The sequence below is a fragment of the Phyllobates terribilis genome, unplaced genomic scaffold (assembly GCF_046119375.1).
Source record: "Phyllobates terribilis strain yellow unplaced genomic scaffold, ASM4611937v1 Scaffold_5__5_contigs__length_657084704, whole genome shotgun sequence".
NCBI lineage: Eukaryota > Metazoa > Chordata > Amphibia > Anura > Dendrobatidae > Phyllobates > Phyllobates terribilis.
Genome location: NW_027362765.1, coordinates 16,106,543 through 16,131,071, shown reverse-complemented (window position 1 = coordinate 16,131,071; position 24,529 = coordinate 16,106,543).

The window sequence follows — 24,529 nt, the reverse complement described above, 5'->3', positions numbered from 1 at the left end:
CAAGGTCAGTGTTGGGGAATCGGGGCAGCTCTGTCTCATCCCTGTCATCTATGGATGAAGAGCCATCTAAAAGTAATCAGGCTGGCACGAACAGTGTAAATTTGTCGGGTGAGAGATACTGTGGACAATGGAAGGGGAAAAGCAACTCTAAACGGAAGTTAACCCCACCACAATCCATGGAGAAAAAATCTAAATTTAATAACCTAGAGGTAATCAATCTCTCTACCCACACACTGTCTGAAGATCAGATAGAGGTTCTATCGTTGGGCCTAACCTTTGTACCTACTAACAATTACAATTTTTTCCCAGCGTTAAAAGATCTACAATTATTCCTCAGGAAAGTGATTCTGCGGAAACTGCACACCAAACCTACCTGTCATGATTATTTGGACACGACTATGGAAAGGGAAGCCTTGTCTACTTTGGAGGAACTGGAGAGAGAGAGTGTTCCGGTCCCTACAGGTACTTTTCCCACCTCTGTCCTGGCCAGATCCACCACCTTCCCTCCCTTCTCCCTCTGCCCACAAGTTGAAATCTTTAACAAACTTGTCAGTGATGATCTTAGGAATCTATCTGGGAGGTTTAGGAATGATAATCTTACCCCGGGACAGCGAAAAGCACTTAGGGAACTACAATCTATTAAAGATGTGGTGTTTAAGCCTGCGGACAAGGGAGGGAACGTTGTGGTCTGGCCAGTCACAAAATATGAGAGAGAGGCCTTTAGGCAACTCCGGGACCGGACAACTTATATTCCTCTATCCAGTAATCCTTTGGCAGCCTTTTCGGCTGTACTTCTTGACATTTTGGAGCGGGCATATGAGCAGGGAATTATTCCTAAAAAAATCTTTGATGGTCTTCTTATTAAGTGCCCAATAGTTCCTACTCTTTACCTGCTACCCAAAATTCACAAGAATCCTCTAGAACCCCCGGGACTTCCCATTGTCTCTGGCATTGGAGGGCTGTGCGATCCTATTTGTAAATTCATTGAACATTACCTCCATCCGTTGGTTGAAACGCTGCCCTCCTATGTCAGAGACACAGGGGACGTCCTTAGGAAGATTGATGGCCTATATCTTGACACGGATATGATTTTGGTGGCGGTTGACGTGGAGTCACTGTATACGAGCATAGGACATGAGGATGGACTACGAGCCGTGGAGTTTTCCTTGCAGCCAGTGATTTAGCTGCCTCACTTTGTGCCTTGATCTTGGAATTATTGAATTTCATACTTACCCATAATTTTTTCACATTCAAAGACAGATTCTTCCTTCAAAAACGCGGCACTGCGATGGGCGCGGCGTGTGCTCCGTCCTGCGCTAATCTCTTTCTCAGTTTCTGGGAGAGGGAGATTTTCGGGGATGGAGCCGGCGCCGCCTCCCATGTGCAGTGCTGGTACAGATATATAGATGATGTCTTCATCATCTGGCAGGGTCCCGAGTCTGAGCTTCATGACTTCATTGCCTCTTTAAATCTTAACGATAGGAACATTAGGCTTACCTATAAGTTTGATCACAACCAGATTGACTTTCTGGACATTAAGATCATTGTCCAACAGAATGGCATGGTAGAGACTGATGTTTATCGTAAGGAGACAGCAGTCAACTCATTGTTACATGCAACATCAGCCCATACACCTTCAACAATTCGGGCCATTCCTGTTGGACATTATTTGAGGATGAAACGCATTTGTTTCTCTGACGTAACATTTGAGGCTCAGGCTCGGGACCTTGACCAGAGATTCCGAGATCGTGGGTACAGCACACGTAGTATTAAGAAAGGCTATAAACGTGCTAGGAAAACTCCACGGGATCTTCTCCTAATTAATCCCATAAAACAACCTGAGAGGGATCCCCCCATTAGATTTATATCTACTTATAATAGTCGTTGGCGGGAAATACGAGAGATTCTGTCCAAACATTGGTCCATCCTCAAAACTGAACCTACACTGAACAAAATTTTACCTGATAAACCCTTGATGACGGCTAGGAGGGGCAAGAGTCTAAAGGACTCGCTAGTTAGAAGCCACTATGTCGCTCCCACCCCCACCCTATTTGGGGGTGGGAAACAAAGATGGGGTTGCTTTCCCTGCGGGTCCTGTCTGGCTTGTAGAAACATAGTTCGCACAACATCATTTACTTCTGCAGATGGCCTAAAAAACTTTAAAATTACACAATATATCTCTTGTAGTACCACATATATTGTGTATATGGCCACATGTCCGTGCAATTAGAGCTATGTGGGGCTCACATCGAGAGAGTTTCGGATCCGAGTAAGGGAACACATCAGAGACGTTTTGGCGGCTCGAGAGGCCCCCGATGTATCACTGCTTAAGACGATCCCGCGACACTTCAGACTGTGCCATAACTGCGACCCCGTATGCCTCCAATTTAGAGGCATTGACCGAGTACACCTCGGGATTAGGGGTGGCAATCACAAACGCATTTTGGCGCAGCTGGAGTGTCGCTGGATAGCTATACTGGACACGATGACCCCTAGGGGTCTAAATGAACAGAACAGTTTTGCTCCCTACCTCTAGTTCCATATGCCCTTCTCCTTCTGTTTTTATTATGTGGATTTTAATTCTTTTGTTCTTTTTTAGCATTTACGTCATCATTTATTTCATTTCTGGAATACCTCTCGGAACTATTTGGGATCAGCCCTTTGTTATTGTATATGGACAAGTCTTTCTTCGCATATATCTGTGAACAACACATACTGGAGGACTCCTCAGACATCTATATTTGCATATTGTTAACCATAACGCTTGCTGAAGGAATGATACTTTCTTGGTAGATTTTGTGTATATTGCAATTAATTGTGAAAACCTTTATTTATGCAATGTTTTATGGTTGATTGTCTTCCTGGTGCGTTGTTACCTGTCCCATGTATGGCTGCCCATCCTTTCTCCCTTACCCAATATGGCTGCCGCCGTGTGACGCATGCGCGAGCTTGTCCCCGTCCGACTGCGTCCTTAAGGCTTCCGTATGGCGGAAGTGTGGGCCATTGACGTCAATGGAACGCATTGTTCCCGCCCACACTTCCGCTGGGAATTAGCCGGAAGTGACGCGGCGGAGGGGGCGGAGGTCATCGCGCATGCGCCGTGATTATCGGCGTGTACACCTGTTGGGTAGGGAAGTGGGGTATATAATGATGGCGGTCCACGTGTAAAACCACAGCCCCCCGAGGAAGCTATATGCGAAACGCGCGTCGGGGCCCCAGCGCGGCATACGAGGTTATTTGACACATGGGTGAGCCATCTGTTATGATGTAGATATTATCCATATTTGCTTTGTATGCATGTAAGAAGGGTTGGAATCGTCATTGAACTTACACATTTGTGGATTCCTTGCCACCTGTATTCTGTTGACTGTATACACTGTCATTTGGATTTATTATCTGTGTGCCCCCTACTTTATGGGGCTAGTCACATATGCATGAGAGTACAATCTCTGACTAAGTGTTGCCAGATGACCCCTTGTGTATCTCTGTACACAATTGCCGCCCTGTCTTTGTGTTTTTCACCCCTAGTGACCTGTTAACTTTCAATATTTTTTCGATTTTAATATTTGTATTTAATAAAGCTTTCAATTTTTATACCATCTAGTACTACTCCATACTTCTTTCTGGGGGTTATACTCCATGTCTTTATAGGTTATGTATTTAAGTAGGAGTACCCTGTATATACAGGACAATGTTTAAGATTTACCATAGAGTTTGGCTCAATTGTATTTATAACTGTACCCAATAGGCAGCATAGGTCCGGTAAATGTCCCCAATAGGCAGCATAGGTCCTCAATAGGCAGGTAAATATCCCCAATAGGCAGGTAAATGTCCCCAGTAGGCAGCATAGGTCCCCAATAGGCAGGTAAATGTACCCAATAGGCAGCATAGGTCCCCAATAGGCAGGTAAATGTCCCCAATAGGCAGGTAAATGTCCCAAATAGGCAGCATAGGTCCCCAATAGGCAGGTAAATATCCCCAATAGGCAGCATAGGTTCCTAATAGGCAAGTAAATGTCCCCAATAGGCAGGTAAATGTTCCCAATAGGCAGCATAGGTCCCCAATAGGCAGGTAAATGTCCCAAATAGGCAGGTAAATGTCCCAAATAGGTAGCATAGGTCCCCAATAGGCAGGTAAATGTCCCCAATAGGCAAGTAAATGTCCCCAATAGGCAGGTAAATGTCCCCAATAGGCAGCATAGGTCCTCAATAGGCAGGCTGTTTCCCCCTTATAATGCCCTATGCAGGCTGTTCCCCCCCTTATTATGCCCCATGCAGGATTTCCCTTTCTCCCACCATATAATGCCCCATGCAGGATTTCCCTTTCTCCCACCATATAATGCCCCATGCAAGATATCACTCCCCTGTCTTTAAAATGCCCCATTCAGGATGTCACCCCCCATATAATGCCCCATTCAGGATGTCACCCCCCCATATAATGACCAATGCAGGATATCACTCCCCTGTCTTTATAATGCCCCATTCAGGATGTCACCCCCCCCCATATAATGCCCCATTCAGGATGTCACCCCCCCCCCCATATAGTGACCCATGCAGGATATCACTTCCCTGTCTTTATAATGCCCCATTCAGGATGTTACCCCCCCATATAATGCCCCATGCTGGATGTCACCCCCCATATAATGCAGCATGTCACCCCCCCATATAATGCCCCATTCAGGATGTCACCCCCCCCATGTAATGACCCATGCAGGATATCACTCCCCTGTCTTTATAATGCCCCATGCAGGATGTCACCCCCCCATATAATGCAGCATGTCACCCCCCATATAATGCCCCATTCAGGATGTCACCCCCCCCCCCATATAATGACCCATGCAGGATATCACTCCCCTGTCTTTATAATGCCCCATTCAGGATGCCACCCCCCCCCCATATAATGCCCCATTCAGGGTGTCACCCCCCCCCCCATATAATGACCCATGCAGGATATCACTCCCCTGTCTTTATAATGCCCCATTCAGGATGTCACCCCCCCCCCATATAATGCCCCATGCTGGATGTCACCCCCCATATAATGCCCCATGCAGCATGTCACCCCCCCATATAATGCCCCATTCAGGATGTCACCCCCCCCCCATATAATGCCACATGCAGGATGTCACCCCTAATATTATGTCCCATGCCTCCATACATAAAAAAAAAAAAAAAAAATCCAATACTCACCTCCCTCCTTGCCTGCTGCCGCTGCTCAGGTCCGGACTCCAGCGTCTCCAGCGTCGTCCCTCTCTGCGCTGCCATCGGAAGGTAAGTATAATATTTTTTTTTTACCATTCTTTCGGTCACACTATATAAATCCATGCCGGTTGCATGGATTTATATAGAGTGACCAAGTTGTCAAGCACTTTCCAAGTGATGCTAAAATCGCTTGGAAAGAGCTTGACAACCCGCATGTGGAAATGCATGTGAAGAATGCTTCACATCCGCTTGTCCCTGGCAGGAAAAACGCATGTACAATCCGCATGCGTTTTTTCTGCCAAGGAGATGCAGAAACGCTCAAAAAAAATCTGGAGCATTTCTGCATCGTGGGCACATAGCCTTATTTCAGTTCTTCAATACAAAAAGTGAAACTCCTATATTATACAGAGTCATTACAAACAGAGTGATTTATTTATATTAATGTTGATGATTATGGCTTACAGCCAATGAAAACACAAAAGTCATTATCTCAGTAAATTAAAATAATTAACAAAAAACACCTGCAAAGGCTTCCTGAGCATCAAAAAAGGTCCCTTAGTCTGTTTCAGTAGGCTCCACAATCATGGGGAAGATTGCTGACTTGACAAATGTCCAGAGGGCAGTCATTGACACACTCCACAAGGTCCCAGAGTTCCAATTTTCATTTGAAAATCAAGGTCCCAGAGTCTGGAAGAAGAGAAGAGAGGCCACATTCCAAGCTGCTTGAGGTCTAGTGTGAAGTTTCCACAATCAGTGATGGTTTGGGGAGCCATGTCATCTGCTGGTGTAGGTCCACTGTGTTTTATCAAGACCAAAGTCAGCGCAGCCGCCTTCCAGGAAATTTTAGAGCACTTCATGCTTCCCTCTGCCGACAAGCTTTTTGGAGATGGAAATTTCATTCTCCATCAGGACTTGGCACCTACCCACACGGCCAAAAGTACCAATACCTGGTTTAAAAACAACAGTATCACTGTGCTTGATTGGCCAGCAAACTCGCCTGACCTTAACCCCATAGAGAATCTATGGGGCATTGTCAAGAGGAAGATGAGAGACACCAGACCCAACAATGCAGACGAGCTGAAAGCTGCTATCAAAGCAACCTGGGCTTCCATAACACCTCAGCAGTGCCGCAGGCTGATCGCCTCCATGCCACATTGACGCATTGATGCAGTAATTGATGCAAAAGGAGCCCCGACCAAGTATTGACTGCATTTACTGAACATACATTTCAGTAGGCCAACATTTCAGATTTTAAAAACATTTTTGAAGCTGTTGTTATAAAGTATTCTAATTTACTGAGATAATGACTTTTGTGTTTTCATTGGCTGTAAGCCATAATCATCAACGTTAACAGAAATAAACACTTGAAATAGATCACTCTTGTTTGTATTGACTCTATATAATATATGAGTTTCACTGTTTGTATTGAAGAACTGAAATAAATTTTTGATGATGTTCTAATTTAGTGAGATGCACCTGTATGTATATATATATATATATATATATATATATATATATATATACACACACAGTACAGACCAAAAGATTGGACAAACCTTCTCAGTTAAAGAATTTTCAGTATTTTCATGACTATGAAAATTGTACATTCACACTGAAGGCATCAAAACTATGAATTAACACATGTGGAATTATATACTTAACAAAAAAGTGTGAAACAACTGAAAATATGTCTTATATTCTAGGTTCTTCAAAGTAGCCACCTTTTGCTTTGATGACTGCTTTGCACACTCTTGGCATTCTCTTGATGAGCTTCAAGAGGTAGTCACCGGAAATGGTTTTCACTTCACAGGTGTGCCCTGTCAGGTTTAATAAGTGGGATTTCTTGCCTTATAAATGGGGTTGGGACCATCAGTTGTGTTGTGCAGAAGTCTGGTGGATACACAGCTGATAGTCCTACTGAATAGACTGTTAGAATGTGTATTATGGCAAGAAAAAAGCAGATAAGTAAAGAAAAACGAGTAGCCATCATTGCTTTAAGAAATGAAGGTCCGTCAATGTGAAAAATTGGGAAAACTTTGAAAGTGTCCTCAAGTGCAGTTGCAAAAACCATCAAGCGCTACAAAGAAACTGGCTCACATGAGGACTGCCCCAGGAAAGGAAGACCAAGAGTCACCTCTGCTTCTGAGGATAAGTTTATCCAAGTCACCAGCCTCAGAAATCGCAGGTTAACAGCAGCTCAGATTAGAGACCAGGTCAATGCCACACAGAGTTCTAGCAGCAGACACATTTCTTCAACAACTGTTAAGAGGAGACTTTGTGCAGCAGGCCTTCATGGTAAAATACCTGCTAGGAAACCACTGCTAAGGACAGGCAACAAGCAGAAGAGACTTGTTTGGGCTAAAGAACACAACGAATGGACATTAGACCAGTGGAAATCTGTGCTTTGGTCTGATGAGTCCAAATTTGAGATCTTTGGTTCCAACCACCGTGTCTTTGTGCGACGCAGAAAAGGTGAACGGATGGACTCTACATGCCTGGTTCCTACCGTGAAGCATGGAGGAGGAGGTGTGATGGTGTGGGGGTGCTTTGCTGGTGACACTGTTGACACTGTTGGGAATTTATTCAAAATTGAAGGCATACTGAACCAGCATGGCTACCACAGCATCTTGCAGCGGCATGCTATTCCATCCGGTTGGCGTTTAGTTGGACCATCATTTATTTTTCAACAGGACAATGACCCCAAACACACCTCCAGGCTGTGTAAGGGCTATTTGACCAAGAAGGAGAGTGATGGGGTGCTATGCCAGATGACCTGGCCTCCACAGTCACCAGACCTGAACCCAATCGAGATGGTTTGGGGTGAGCTGGACCGCAGAGTGAAGGCAAAAGGGCCAACAAGTGCTAAGCATCTCTGGGAAATCCTTCAAGATTGTTGGAAGACCATTTCTGGTGACTACCTCTTGAAGCTCATCGAGAGAATGCCAAGAGTGTGCAAAGCAATCATCAAAGCAAAAGGTGGCTACTTTGAAGAACCTAGAACAGGGGTCCTCAAACTTTTTAAACAGGGGGCCAGTTCACGGTCCCTCAGACCATTGGAGGGCCGGAATATAGTTTTTAAAAAAAACTATGAACAAATTCCTATGCACACTGCACATATCTTATTTTGTAGTAAGAAAAACAATACTGGAACAAATACAATATTTAAAATGAAGAACAAGTAAAGTTAAATCAACCGGTATTTCAATAGGTAGGTAACTGTACCCAATAGGCAGCATAGGTCCCCAATAGGCAGGTAAATGTCCCCAATAGGCAGCATAGGTCCTCAATAGGCAGGTAAATATCCCCAATAGGCAGGTAAATGTCCCCAATAGGCAGATAAATGCACCCAATAGGCAGCATAGGTCCCCAATAGGCAGGTAAATGTACCCAATAGGCAGCATAGGTCCCCAATAGGCAGGTAAATGTCCCCAATAGGCAGGTAAATGTCCCAAATAGGCAGCATAGGTCCCCAATAGGCAGGTAAATATCCCCAATAGGCAGCATAGGTTCCTAATAGGCAAGTAAATGTCCCCAATAGGCAGGTAAATGTTCCCAATAGGCAGCATAGGTCCCCAATAGGCAGGTAAATGTCCCAAATAGGTAGGTAAATGTCCCAAATAGGCAGCATAGGTCCCCAATAGGCAGGTAAATAATCCCAATAGGCAAATAAATGTCCCCAATAGGCAGGTAAATATCCCCAATAGGCAGCATAGATTCCTAATAGGCAAGTAAATGTCCCCAATAGGCAGGTAAATGTTCCCAATAGGCAGCATAGGTCCCCAATAGGCAGGTAAATGTCCCAAATAGGTAGGTAAATGTCCCAAATAGGCAGCATAGGTCCCCAATAGGCAGGTAAATAATCCCAATAGGCAAATAAATGTCCCCAATAGGCAGGTAAATGTCCCCAACAGGCAGCATAGGTCCTCAATAGGCAGGCTGTTTCCCCCTTATAATGCCCTATGCAGGCTGTTCCCCCCTTATTATGCCCCATGCAGGATTTCCCTTTCTCCCACCATATAATGCCCCATGCAGGATTTCCCTTTCTCCCACCATATAATGCCCCATGCAAGATATCACTCCCCTGTCTTTATAATGCCCCATTCAGGATGTCACCCCCCATATAATGCCCCATTCAGGATGTCACCACCCCCCATATAATGACCCATGCAGGATAGATATCACTCCCCTGTCTTTATAATGCCCCATTCAGGATGTCACCCCCACCCCATACAATGCCCCATGCTGGATGTCACCCCCCATATAATGCCCCATTCATGATGTCACCCCCCCATATAATGACTCATGCAGGATATCACTCCCCTGTCTTTATAATGCCCCATGCAGGATGTCACCCCCCCATATAATGCAGCATGTCACCCCCCATATAATGCCCCATTCAGGATGTCACCCCCCCCCCCCATATAATGACCCATGCAGGATATCACTCCCCTGTCTTTATAATGCCCCATTCAGGATGTCACCCCCCCCAATATAATGCCCCATTCAGGATGTCACCCCTCCCCCTCATATAATGACCCATGCAGGATATCACTCCCCTGTCTTTATAATGCCCCATTCAGGATGTCACCCACCCATATAATGCCCCATGCAGGATGTCACCCCTAATATTATGTCCCATGCCTCCATACATAAAAAAAAAAAAAATCCAATACTCACCTCTCTCCTTGCCTGCTGCCGCTGCTCAGGTCCGGACTCCAGCGCCTCCGGCGTCGTCCATCTCTGCGCTGCCTGTGACGGCACTCGGGAGGGCGCGTTGTAAAGACGTCACCGCGCCCTCTGACCTGAGATGTCACAGGGAGCGCAGACCAGGAAGACAGCGGATCTGCGAAGGCACGGGGAGAGGTAAGTATCGGGCTGCCGGGGCCCTGAGAAAGCGGGGGGAAGGGCGGGCGCTGACACCTCTCCCCTCTGCCCACAGCCCGGCGGGCCGGATAAAAATCCTCCGCGGGCCACATGTGGGCCGCGGGCCGTAGTTTGAGGACCCCTGACCTAGAATATAAGACATATTTTCAGTTGTTTCACACTTTTTTGTTAAGTATATAATTCCACATGTGTTAATTCATAGTTTTGATGCCTTCAGTGTGAATGTACAATTTTCATAGTCATGAAAATACAGAAAAATCTTTAAATGAGGTGTGTCCAAACTTTTGGTCTGTACTATATATATATATATATATATATATATATATATATATATATATATATATAAAACAACAAGAGAAAAAATTGAGTTTTGTTGGAAAGATGGATAAAATCAATAATTTTCACATATAAATTCATAAAAGTACAATATATATGAATAACAGAGACATAAATAGTCACATAATAGCAGCCAGGATATCAGCAGACTGTGTACCATGTGATCGGTCACCTGGGTATTTCAAAGGTCCTGACAGCACAATAGCCACATCTTCCCTTGAGAAAGCAGGACACGCGAAACTCGCGTTGGGAAGCGGCACGGGTCTTACCCACCACCGTGGGCTTCAGTCTTTCTCAGGGTGAGCCTTTGCACTATTTTGAGATATTTTTTCCGGTTTTCCCCTAAACTGTCTCATCAATTCCCGACCCGGCATATTATTTACCTTAGCCGTTACCCTCTTGGGCCATGGGATTTTGCTTAGATATTAATTAACTCTCTGTGGGGGGTTTTCTGTTCAATACTCATGTTATCTTACCTTATAACCCCCTAATGGGTTTGATAGGCTCCCTGAGTTGCTGATGTTCTGGCTGCTATTATGTGACTATTTATCCCCGTCCCCCTACACATGTCTGTTATTCTATAAATATTTTACTTTTATGAATTTATATGTGATAAATAAATAAAATTATTGATTTATCCATCTGTCCAACAAAACTCAATTTTTTCTCTTGTTGTTCTATATGCTTTGGAGTGGTTTCTTAGTAGTGGCTCATACCCGCAGTATGGATTTATGTGCTTGCTATTACTATGATTTGGTTTTTTTTAGTACTAAATATATATATATATATAAATATATATATATATACATATATTACACTGCTCAAAAAAATAAAGGGAACACTTAAACAACAGAATATAACTCCAAGTAAATCAAACTTCTGTGAAATCAAACGGTCCACTTAGGGAGCAACACTGATTGACAATCAATTTCACATGCTGTTGTGCAAATGGAATAGACAATAGATGGAAATTATTGGCAATTATCAAGACACCCTCATTAAAGGAGTGGTTCTGCAGGTAGGGACCACAGACCACATCTCAGTACCAATGCTTTCTGGCTGATGTTTTGGTCACTTTTGAATGTTGGTTGTGCTTTCACACTCGTGGTAGCATGAGACGGACTCTACAACCCACAGAAGTTGCTCAGGTAGTGCAGCTCATCCAGGATGGCACTTCAATGTGAGCTGTGGCAAGAAGGTTTGTTGTGTCTGTCAGTGTAGTGTCCAGAGGCTGCAGGTGCTACCAGGAGACAGGCCAGTACACCAGGAGTCGTGGAGGGGGCCGTAGGAGGGCAACAACCCAGCAGCTGTACTGCTAACTCCGCCTTTGTGCAAATGAAAGCAGGTTCACACTGAGCACATGTGACAGACGTGACAGAGTCTGGAGACGCTGTGGAGAGCAATCTGCTGCCTGCAACATCCTTCAGCATGACCAGTTTGGCAGTGGGTCAGTAATGGTGTGGGGTGGCATTTCTTTGGAGGGCCACACAGCCCTCCTTGTGTTTGCCAGAGGTAGCCTGACTGCCATTAGGTACCGAGATGAGATCCTCAGACCCCTTGTGAGGCCATATGCTGGTGCGGTTGGCCCTGGGTTCCTCCTAATGCAGGACAATACCAGACCTTGTGGCTGGAGTGTGTCAGCAGTTCCTGCAAGATGAAGGCATTGAAGCTATGGACTGGCCCGCCCGTTCCCCAGACCTGAATCCGATTGAGCACATATGGGACATCTTGTCTCGCTCCATCCACCACTCGTTGCACCACAGACTGTCCAGGAGTTGGAGGATGCTTTAGTCCAGGTCTGGGAGGAGATCCCACAGGAGACCGTCCGCAACCTCATCAGGAGCATGCCCAGACCTTGTAGGGAGGTCATACAGGCATGTGGAGGCCACACACAATACTGAGCCTCATTTTGACTTGTTTTAAGGACATTACATCAAAGTTGGATCAGCCTGTAGTGTGTTTTTCCACTTTTATTTTGGGGGTGACTCCAAATCAAGGCCTCCATTGGTTAATAAATTTGATTTCCATTGATGATTTTTGTGTGATTTTGTTGTCAGCACATTCAACTTTGTACAGAACAAAGTATTCAATGAGAATATTTCATTCATTCAGATCTAGGATGTGTTATTTGAGTGTTCCCTTTATTTTTTTGGGCAGTGTATAATATCTGGACTAATCTAGCTTCTATATCTATCTGAACTAATAGTCCTTCTGAGGACTAATCCAGTTGTATATATTACTGGTGATAGCAGGGGTAAGGCAGGCAGAGATTGTGGACACTATATAGCACAATAGGGTCAATTGCACGTTCCGTCTGCTGCTTCTGGACGTTACAGATATCCATTGGACTAGATATAAGGGCTAATTTGTTTTTTTGCTCTTAATCCTGATTATTTTCTTGAAAATCAATACAGTCCAACATTTTACTGCTTCATTTGCTTGTTAGCACTGCAGAATACAGCCAGATCAGACGTGATGCCATATTACTGCGGTACTAATACAGACATTTTGTGGAGCGTGCCAAATATACTCCTTTTTAGTCAGCCAGCTGTGTGTTTTTGAACCAATTCATACGTGGTCGCTGGGCAATACTAAACTACAAGGGCAGTGCTTAAAACCATGGTCGTCTGTCAGACGTATCAGATATTACTGCGGTAAAAATCCAGAAATTTGTAGGGGATGTGTAAAATATTTGACTCCATTTAAAATGGGCAAGGCGCATGGCAAGGGATGGGGAAGTGGACGTGATGGTGAACGAAGAGGCCGAGGCCATGGGCAAGATGAAACTGTGCCTGCTGAGGGAGCACAGCAAACACCCACATCATCTCGAACTACATGAAGGCGACTGTGGGAAAGTGCAATTACTGTCGCAAGAGGTGGATGATGATGAGACACAATTGCCAGAAACTCAGGAGGAGGACCAGGGTGCGGGTGTGGAATACGAGGTGGTGGACTATGAAGTCACTGACTCAACATGGGAAGGTGACATGCAGAGAGAGGACAGAGAACAGATGGGGAGGGAGGTGTAGAACCACAACAGGCAGGAACAAGCAGTGGGGTGGCCACAGACACAGACAGTTCCCTGGAATACCAACATGAGGGAAGTTGGAACTGTTAGGTCTTCCAGAGTCTGGCAGTTTTTTAAAGACTATCCAGATAACACCAAAAAGGCCATTTGCAACATCTGCCTTGCCAGCATCAGCAGGGGCTGAAAACTACCAGCCTGACCACCACCAGCATGCTCAGGCACATGACATCAAAGCACCTAACTAGGTGGGCCAAATGCCAGAGTCTAGAAACAGTGTCTGTGGGTGCCACCACTGCCTGTTCCGCTGTTGTTCGTGCACGCCAATCCCCCATTCTTGGCACAGGCGAAGATGCCTCCCACCCTGCACCTGTCATTGCACACTCGCAACCAACACCATCAGCAACCATGTCCTTGTCCCAGTGCAGCGTTCAGTTGTCTCTACCCCAGTCCTTTGAATGCAAGAGCAAAAATATGCAGCCAACCACCCACAAGCCACACTACTAAACTCCCACATTTCAAGAATGCTTGCACTTGAAATGTTGCCTTTTAAGTTCGTGGAGACAGAATCTTTCCGCAACCTGATGGCAGCGGCCATCCCTCAGTACTCGGTCCCCAGCTGCCACTATTTCTCCCCGTGTGCCATTCCCGCATTACACAAGCGTGTATCCCAGAACATTACCCTTGCCCTCAACAATGCCGTTACTGGGAAGGTCCACCTAACCACGGACACGTGGACAAGTGCTTGTGGGCATGGACGGTACATCTCGCTGACGGCACACTGGGTTAATATAGTGGAAGCCGGGACCCAGTAGTACTCTGGGATGGAACATATCCTCTCGATGCCGAGGATTGCGGGCCCTGGGTCAATCAAGGTTGCCCCCATAATCTACAGCTTCTGCACCTCCTCCTCCTCTTCAGCCTCCATCTCCGAAATGACCACATCAGTCTTAAGCTGGAAGCACTGCAGCACTGCCTTGGCCATGCGGCAACAGGCTGTGCTGAAGTTAATATGCTTGTGTGACAAACTGCACACCGCTAAAGTGTTGTTGACAGCTCTAAAAGAGCAGGAAGATCTGTGGCTGTCACCGCTGAATATACAACCAGGCATGGTCATGTGTGACAATGGCCGGAGCCTGGTGGCGGCTCTGAAGCGAGGCGAGCTCACAAACTTACCATGCCTTGCCCATGTGCTCAACCTAGTGGTTCAGCAGTTTCTCAAAACCTACCCGGATCTGCCTGAGATGCTTGTCAAAGTACGCCGCGTGTGTGCCCATTTTAGAAAGTCACCTACAGCTTCGACCGCCCTTGCCATGCTTCAGCAGTGTTTACAGCTTCCAGCTCACTGACTGGTGTGCGATGTCACCACGCATTGGAACTCAACGTTGCAGATGTTGGGAAGGATTTGTGAGCAGCACAGGGGAGTTGTTGAGTACCAACTTCAACATGCCCGTCGGTATTCAGGTCAGCCTCTGAACATAAGAGCTCAGGAGTGGGCATGGATGTCAGACATCTGTGCCGTCCTCCAAAACTTTGATGACTCCACCAAGAGCAAAGCACAATGAGATGGAGCAAGGAACTATACAGGGTGATTCCACACAGCCCAGCCTCATCTCATACCAACGTAGATTGGGTGACAATGAGGAAGAGGAGGAGGAACAGGAGCTATCTTCCTGCGCTATAGACGATACTACCCTCACAACTATCATACCGTTTGTTCAGCGTGGATGGCCTGAGGAGAGGGAGGAGGAGAACATGGTCAGTCGTCCTCTTGATGAGGACACGGAAGTCTTGCCCGTTAGCCTGTTAGCAGTCTGCCACACATGGCTTAGTTTATGTTCCGCTGCCTTTCCCATGATCCTCACATTGTCCAAATTTTAGATGACAGTCATTACTGGTTGGTGACACTTCTAGAGACTTCTGGAGAGGTCTAATAAAATGTTGCAGTACCAGAAGGCCCTTGATGCCGAATTATTAAAAAAATTCCCATCTGAAAATGCTGGCGGCAGAGGTCACAGTTCATTGGACAACCAAGGAGTACAGGCGAGAGAGACACAAATACGATCCAGTAGAGGCAGGCGAACACTGTCAAAGGTCTGGGACAGTTTTCTCAGACCCTCCCAGTGCATAGGCCCTGATGCGCGGGGTACTCTCACAAGAAGGGAACATTTTTCGAAGATGCTGAAGGAGTACCTTGCCAACCGTACCAACGTCCTCTGTGATTCTTTTGTGCCTTATAATTATTGGGTATCCAAGCTGGACACGTGGCATGAACTGGTTCTTTTTTGCCTTGGAGGTCCTGGCCTACCCTGCCTCTAGTGTTTTGTCAGAGCGGGTTTTCAGTGCCGCTGGGGGTATTATAACTTATAGGCACATCCGCCTGTCAACTGAAAATGCTGACAGGCTGACTCTTATAAAAATGAGCAAGGGCTGGATTGGGCCAGACTTCTCAACACCACTGGATGATAACAGCGGAACATGAAGTCAAATCCAGTGTTTTTTTTGGGGGGGTCTATTTCCATGAACTTCCTGATTTTATCTATTTTCTGTTGTCCTCCTCCTTCTCCTCATCCTCCACCACCATATCACCAGGGTGACCCTGATGCCACACCCACAAACCATATTTTTCGGACTATAAGACGCACCGGACCATAAGACACACCTAGGTTTTAGAGGAGGAAAATAGAAAAAAAAATTAAGCATAAAATGTGGTCATGATTCACTGTTAGGGGGGGGGGTGGTCTGCTGCTGACACTGTTATAGGGGTAATGTCCCCCAATTGTGTTAATATCCCCCATCCTGGTATATATGTCCCCCTCCTTCCTGTTATACGTAGCCCCCATCCCCATATGCATGGCACCTCCCCTCATCCCCATCCTGGTATGCATGGCACCCTTGATCCCCATCCTGGTATGCCTGGCACCCCTCATCCCCATCCTGGTATGCATGGCACCACTTGATCCCCATCCTGGTATGCAAGGCACCCCCTGATCCCCATCCTGGTATGCTTGGCACCCCATGATCCCCATCCTAGTATGCTTGGCACCCCTGATCCCCATCTTGGTATGCATGGCACCCCTGATCCCCATCCTGGTATGCATGGCACTCCTTGATCCCCATCCTGGTATGTTTGGCATCCCTGATCACCATCCTGGTATGCATGGCACCCCCTGATCCCCATCTTGGTAATGCATGGCCCCACTGATCCCCATCCTGGTAATGCATGGCCCCCTGATCCCCATTTTTGTAGCTGTTTTGATTCTGACCCAACAGTCAGATATACCGGATCACCAGTGAGGCCGAATTAAGAGATTAGGCCCTCCAATATTACGAGCGCTCGGAGAAATGACTGCCGCACAGGTCGTGAGCACATCAGTTTCTGTTTATTCACAACAACAGTAGTATATTTTATACCATTTACAAGCAATGCAACTCAATGCAGCCTGCGTAGCCCCCCCCCCCTTTGTCCAGGTCATGATGACTTTATTCATCCTGTTCAATAACATGATTTTAGCAGAATGTTACATATACAGATAAGGAGCATAAGGTCCTTGAGCGTAGACTACGAGTCGGAGAAACTTTAAACAAATTATAAGATAGAAAAAGGTCAGGAATCCAGAGTATGTAGAGAAATATAGAGCAGAGAGGAAAAACATTAACCCTTCTATAACAATTCCCCACTTTTGTAAATGGTATAGATATATATATATGGTTACTACAGGGTCAGCTGGTGTCCACAAAGGAGCTACAGTCTCATGAGTCTAATACTCATAAGGGGGCTTCCTACCTGCTTCGCCCATCCACCCTCATTGTGGACCCCCACTTCCCCCGTCAGTACTGATTGTCTGCGGTTTATGATTTATTTATTTATTAACACATACATTATTCATTACTTTAGGAAATATACAGTATATATATGTTTATAAAGTTATATAGGGCAATAAGCAAAACAATAAAATCTGCATGCAAATCTGTTCAATGCCACAAATCCAAACTGCTAGACCACTAAATCAGTTGGCTGAATTTAAAAAGGAGAATGCATTCCCCCACCAGGAGTCTTTGACTTGAAGATTGCCAGCAGGGTCAATATAATTACAACAGGTGGGTCCAGTTATTTGACACCCCACTCCCCTTTTGCTGTCAAGTAATCTAAGGCTAAGTGCCCACGATGCAGAAATGCTGCGGAGCGTTTCTGCACCTCCCTGGCAGAATAAACGCATGTGGATTGTACATGCGTTTTTCCTGCCAGGTAGAAGCGTTTGTGAAGCGTTTTTACATGCGATTTCGCATGCGGGTTGTCAAGCGCTTTCCAAGCGATTTTAGCATCACTTGGAAAAGTGCTTGACAACTTGGTCACATTATATAAATCCATGCAACCGGCATGGATTTATGTTGTGTGACCAAGTTACAATGCTGCAAATGCAGCATCAATAGTTAAAAAAGTAATAAAAATTTTGAAAAATAAAAAAAAACATTATACTCACCTGATGGCCCCCGTCTCCCTCTCCGATGCGTCCGGTGTCTTCGGCGGCTCGCGGTGGTGTTGAAGGACCTTCCATGACGTCATTTAGTCATGTGACAGGTCATGCCACTGCCGACGTCAGCGGTCGTGTGACCTGTCACATGACTAAATGACGTCATGAAAGGTCCCTTTACACCACCACGAGCAGCCGAAGAGCCAGCTGCACCTCTTTTTCATTTTAATTATTTTTTAACTACAGGTACTATGGTCTGGAGGAGAGTCTCCTCCTCTCTAGACCCGAGTACCATCCGCGCATTAATTGCATAAGGTCCGCATGTCTACATGTAGTCAAAGGTGGCGATTTCACAGCAAAATCGCACAAGAATTGGTCTTGCTGCGGTTTTTACCACCGTGCGAATTCGCAGCGGAAAATTTCCCCATGATGTACACAGCATTGCAGTAAATGGCATGTTAGGAGAGAGTGGTTCAGCTCGGATTACCTCATGTAAGAATACTACTGCATATCCAGTGTAGAATTTCCCATCCTGGTGTTATCTGGAGCCATCTACAAAAAAAATCAAAATCTGCATTAGGAACAGGTTTATCATGAACATGTGAAAAACCCACTGTCTTGACTCATTAGTTCTATGCAGTCATGTTCGTGCGTCATGTCACAGTACTCTTTCTTACTTGCTAATACTGTCACCAATTCCCCCTTTTCTGAATCCACATACATAATGGTGTCTGGATTCAGAACAGTACATCTTTTGAGGGTGGCATACTCAGAAATTAGAAGAGCGCATTCAAGTCTGAGGTGTCTGTCCATGTTTCGTGTTTGGTTGAACCTGCATGGCCCCCCTGATCCCCATACTGGTAATGCATGAGCCCCCTGATCCCCATCCTGGTAATACATGACCCCCTGATCCCCATCCTGGTAATGCATGGCACCCCCTGATCCCCATCCTGGTAATGCATGGCCCCCCTGATCACCATCACACTGCGCACACAAAAATAAACAGTTATACTCACCTCCTCTCTCCTCCAGTGCTGCGTCCCACTCTTCTGCCGACACCCTCACTGTGTGAGCCGCGCATGGTAGGGCGCGTATGGCGTCCCTGCCATGCGCTCTCACACTGAGATGCTGTGCCGTAATAGTCACTGCTCCCCACGCCAGGACTGTGTGCGTGGGGAGCAGTGACCATTCACACTACTTAATAGCGTGCACACTGTAGCCGCAGCGCAGCTCCTGCTGCCGCTCTGTGGTCAGTGTGCCTTCTATTAAAGACCATGAATATTCACTACAACCCATGGGAGTGGGTTGTAGTGAATATTCATGGACTTTAATAGCGGGCACACTGACCGCGGAGTACAGCAGGAGCTACAGTGTGTGCACTATTAAGGAAAATTAATATTCATCTTCTTTAGCAGCGGGCACAGAGTAGGCTGCAGCAGGTGGCTGCTGCCTCCTGTGCCCCAGTCATCCCCTGCTGCTGCTCCCCCATGACCCACAGTATATAGTATATACTATAGCTAGTATTCGGACTATAAGACGCACCCCCCACTTTCCTCCAAAATTTTGTATGAAAAAAGTATATCTTATAGTCCAAAAAATACGGTATTTTTTTTTAAAGGTGTTTAATATGCCCATAGAAATTTTTTTTTAGGCCTACCTCTAACATTCTGTATTTTATACAGTATGTTCATGTATACCCCCCAGGGGTAAATGTTTTTCAGCCCATGTACTTAGAGCATGGGCATTACCAGTATAGGAGACCCTCTCCTTAACAATGGTAACAATTTTTTTAACGAGGACCTCCTCTACATCTCTTCAAAGGGGTATTGGAGCGTTTCCAATTTTTGGGCAGCCTTTGCAGTCACTGCATGGGCATTACCACTGTAGGAGACCCCCTCCTTAATAATGGGAACATTTTTTTAATGAGGCCCTCCTCTATGTCTCTTCCAAGGGGTATTGGAGTGCATCCAAATTTTTGGCAGCCCTTGCAGTCACTGCATGCGTAATAACAGTATAGGAGACCTGCTTCTTAATAATGGGAACATTTTTTTAATGAGGCCCTCCTCTACATCTCTTCTAAGGAGTATTGAAGTGCGTCCAAATTTTTGGCAGCCCTTGCAGTCACTGCATATGCAATAACAGTATTGGAGACCCGCTCCTTAATCATGGGAACATTTTTTTAATGAGTCCCTCCTCTACGTCTCTTCCAAGGGGTATTGGAGTGCATCCAAATTTTTGGCAGCCCTTGCAGTCACTGCATACACAATAACAGTATAGGAGACCCACTCCTTAACCTTAATAATGGGAACATTTTTTTTAATGAGGCCCTCCTCTACGTCTTTTCAAAGGGGTATTGGAGTGCATCCAAATTTTTGGAAGCCCTTGCAGTTAGTGATGAGTGAGCATGCTCACCACTGCTCGTTACTCGCCCGAGCATCTCACTGCTCGCGATGCTCGGCGAGTAACTCCAGGATGCTCAGGCGGGAGCTCTGGTCCCCGCCCCGCATGTTTGGCGCTTTTAAGACATCCAATGAACATGCAGGGATTGCCTGCCACTCACTGTAATGCCGTAGACATCTTGGTTGTGGCATTACAGTGATTGGCTGGCCGTATAGAGCTATTGGATCTTGATAAGGCCCAGTGACCATCACAGTCTACCCTTCAGACAGGCAGATTAGGGAGAGGTGCTGCTGAGTGGGGGACAGGATTGGCGGTTTAATAGTTAGATTTAGGTATTCCACAAGTATATAAAATTGCTTCTCACTAAATTAGAATATCATAAAAACCTATAATAGATAGTTCATCATCAGAAGAATTGATAAATTAAAACATTGTTGAACCAGAGATCTTTGAAGAAGTGATACCTCCTCAAGATAACCGCTTAATATCGCCGTCTTTTGAAGATATATCTGACAGCATTGAGCAGAATGCATCTCCAAAACTTCCTGATATTTGCTTTATAGTAAATACAGGAAGTATAAGTAAAAAGAACAGTATGATCGCTGGTCTGAAACTTCTGATGACAATATTGAATATATATTCGTTCATATACAGAACCTCTCTCACAACAAAAAGATTTCTAGGAAGATATTCCTAAGTCTCCCAGATTATTACCAGAAAATGTTAAACATCTTCAGGAACTGACTCCCGCAAACAGGATAAAAAAGTCCTTTAGAAAGCACTCTGGTACAAATAGTGGTCTAAATGAAGCTGATGAAAATATGTTACGGCAGCTAAAGTATCGTGAATACAACTGTAGTACAGGAATGAACCATCAGGAGAATTCTTGCAGGATGTGTCAGAGATGAGGAAAGATTGCCATCTGCTGGCCAGGCTAAATCAAGCGGAACCAAGTTGTGCTAGAGGAGTTGCAGGGGTAGTAAATTCACAGCCGGATCTGATCCAGTGACCCCCAGGATGGATTTCTTGGATATAAAAGTCCAGCGCGCCAAGACACAAGCAGATTTGGCACCATGCTGTAGAGTGGAAAAGACGTACTCCAGAGGTACTGCAGAGCCCAGTGCGATAGGCTTCAGCCAGAGGCCTGCGCTACACCACAGTTGGACACCGTCTGAGAGGCTCCAAACTCCTCACAGAAGAGCCCTGAGCATGTTGGTCAGAGTCAGGACCCGACGCCGCCTGTCAAGAGCTGAGGTCTGGATCCTCTTACCCCAAGCGTGAGAGACTACCATCAACGGTCAAACCGAGAAGAGATGAGAGAGAACTGTGTCAGGAGATATGCGCCAGAAACAGTGGAGGAATCGCGCACTTGAACAGGACTGTCACTTACAACTCTCACATACGGTACCTGGGACAGTTGAGATTAGAATTTCAGGTTGGGTGAGGGCCGTTATTAACTGAAACTATTTATTATTGTTATTCCAAGTTACTGTTTATTATCCCTGTTACTAACCCCCTTGCATAATAGTTGTTATACATATAAAGTGGTTTTATCAATCCCTGACTGTTCCCGCCTTGTGTCTCTGTGCGTTGCATTCTTGCACCTGTGTTACACAACAGCAAGACAAATCATGGTAATGTTACTGTAGCTAGAAATATTAAAAACCTTGAATGTGCTACAAGAACAATCTGGAAAGAGATTTCTAGGTCTGACTCGGACCAAGTCTTGTCTGGTAACAGAACAGTGTCAGATGATCTTACTCAGAACATTCTTGACATGGAAAATGTAACGTTTACTTGTAATTTTAAGGAGATTTTACGAAAGTCGTCAAAAGAAAAGTACATATATGGACCTCATTTTCAGACTATGTTCGACTCCAGGAGAATTCCTAGCTATTCACATTCTACAATGAAGTGTAGAAATCCTCTGCTTATCACTGTGCATTGCCCATACCGCAGGACAGACTTTAGGAGACCTGACAGCAGACACTCAAGCACATACAATACTTCACCCTATTATGGGAATTGTGGGATGAAACGGTTACCTATTCAAGGACTTCAGTCGATTAAGGTATGAAACGCCATCGGACAAATCAAATTCTCACATCTCTGTCATCCTTAATGAGTGCGTACAATTCAATCACTTGAAGTTGAGTAGTGTTTGCTTGGCTAATGCTGCAGTATATAGAACTTCAGCCAGTCAGCTAGCAGAGGAGGGTGGCCAGCAGGCAAGGATATCTGTACCAGTTTCCTCCAAGTCCCAATCTTTTAAGAACATTATATCAGATCTGTGTAGGAGTCTGCACTCAAGGTTACAGAATGTTGCAAGAGAGACTGAGCAAAAAATGTCTTTTTACATATACAGTTATTGTGTATGCAGTGAGTGCAACGGCTGCCAAATGACTGTCACCCAAAATTTGGAGAACACGAGGGTCACGGGAAAGGCAGCATAACATAAACTCAGCCATGTGTGCCAGACGGCCAACAGGCAACACCTCCATGTCCTCAACAAGAGGACGACTGACCATGCTCTCCTCCTCTTCCTCCCGCGCCATCCACGCTGAACAGACAGTGTGACAGTTGTGTGGGTAGTACCGTCTATAGCGCAGGAAACTAGCTCCTGTTCTTCCTTCACTTCCTCATTGTCACCCAATCCGCGTTGGGATGAGATGAGGCTGGGCTCTGTGGAATCACCCTGTATGGTTCCTTGCTCCATCTCATCGTGCTATGCCTGCAATGCATCCTCTTTAATTGTGAGCAGCGATCATTTCGGAAAGACAGAGAAGCGGGATGGTGATAAAAATTATGGCGTCATTGCCGCTCACCATCTTGATGGAGTCCTCAAAGTTTTGGAGGAATGCACAGATGTCTGACATCCATGCCCACTCTTGAGGTCTTATGTGCGGAGGCTGACCTGAATACCGATGGACGTTTTGAAGCTGGTACTCAACAACTGCCCTGTGCTGGCAAATCCTTCCCAACATATGCAATGTTGAGTTCCAACAAGTGAGGACATTGCATGCCAGTCAGTGAGCTAAAAGCTGCAAATGCTGCTGAAGTACGGCAAGGGCAGCGAAGCTGTAGCTGACTTTCTAAAATGGGCACACACGTGGTGAACTTTGACAAGCAGATCCGGCAGATCCGGGTAGATTTTGGGAAACCGCTGAACCACGAGGTTGAGCACATGTGCCAGGCATGGTACTTTTGTGTGCTCGCCTCACTTCAGAGCCGTCACCAGGTACCGGCCATTGTCACACACGACCATGCCATTCTGTAGTTTCAGCGGTGACAGCCACAGATCTGCCTGCTCTTTCAGAGTTGTCCACAACTCTTCAGCGGTGTGTGGTTTTTCACCTAAGCATATTAGCTTCAGCACAGCCTGTTGCCGCTTGGCCAACCAATTCTGCAGTGCTTCCGACTGATGATGGCATTTCAGAGATGGAAGCTGAAGAGGAGGAGGTGCAGGATCTGTAGAATGTGGAGGCAACCCTGATTGACCCAGGGCCTGAAATCCTTGGCTTCGTGAGACCGTGTTCTGTCCCAAGGTCCGACGGGGTCCCGGCTTCCACTATATTAACCCAGTGTGCCGTCAACGAGATGTACCATCCCTACCCACAAGCACTTGTCCACGTGTCCGTGGTTAGATGGACTTTCCCAGTAACTGCGTTGTTGATGGCACGACTAATGTTTTGGGACACGTGCTTGTGTAATGCGAGGACGGCACACCCGGAGAAATAGTGGCGGCTGAGGTAAGAGTACCGAGGGACGGCCACCATCAGGTTGCGGAAAGCTTCCGTCTCCATGAGAGTAAAAGGCAACATTTCGAACGCAAGCATTTGCGAAATGTGTGAGTTTAGTAGTGTGGCCTGTGGAGCGTTGGCTGCTTATTTGCGCTTGCGCTCCAAGGACTGGGGTAGGGACAACTGAATGCTGCACTGAGAAAAGGATGTGGACATAGACACTGATGGTGGTAGATGCGAGTGTGCAATAACAGGTGCAGGGCAGGAGGCATCTTCACATGCACCATGGACAGGGGATTGACGTGCACGCACAACAGAGGAACAAGCAGTGGTGTCACCCGCAGACACTGTTTCTGGCCCCTTGCGTTCGCCCCACCTAATCAGGTGCTTTGCTATCATGTGCCTGAGCCTGCTTGTGGTGGTCAGCAGGGCCAACGTCAGCACCCGGTGCACCGGGGCAAGTGCCGGGGC